The sequence below is a fragment of the Sinocyclocheilus rhinocerous genome, unplaced genomic scaffold, assembly GCF_001515625.1.
Source record: "Sinocyclocheilus rhinocerous isolate Xijiao unplaced genomic scaffold, SAMN03320098_v1.1 scaffold3034, whole genome shotgun sequence".
NCBI classification, from domain to species: domain Eukaryota; kingdom Metazoa; phylum Chordata; class Actinopteri; order Cypriniformes; family Cyprinidae; genus Sinocyclocheilus; species Sinocyclocheilus rhinocerous.
In genome coordinates, this window is record NW_015645508.1 from 23,175 (window position 1) to 23,618 (window position 444).

General features: G+C 34.9%; 1 protein-coding gene across 1 annotated transcript in view; it reads right to left on the minus strand.

Moving 5' to 3' along the window:
- Positions 1-444, minus strand: part of LOC107706029 (bone morphogenetic protein receptor type-1A-like) — a 25,833-nt gene that overhangs the window by 5,902 nt on the left and 19,487 nt on the right. The window lies entirely within an intron of this gene.

Sequence of the window (444 nt, forward strand, 5' to 3'; positions counted from 1 at the left end):
AAAAGAGAACATCAATGCGGAGAAGATCTTGTTTACATCAAAACTGAAACCAAGCCGTTCACACAGAACACATATTTCGCACATTTTCTAGAGGGACATCTATCACCGTTGCACTCGCATCTCGCACAAAGGAGCCACATGTTTAGAAAGCCATGTAAAATTTATGCAAGTTCAACTTTGAAAAAAACTTATATCGAGACTTTGGCTGGGTTTTTTCCCCCCCATCCCACTGCATCTCATGTTTTTAAATGAAAAATGTACTCTGTGTGATTGGCTTTCTGCCCTTTGTATTAAACTATGAATACATACATGATGCGGTTTTGTTTATAGTTGTTTAAGCTTAATTAATTATAATTGGTTTATAAACATTATGCACTTTTTTCACAGATAGTCATGTTATCTTATGCTTTGAATAAACGTGCATTAGTAATATTTTGCTCGATG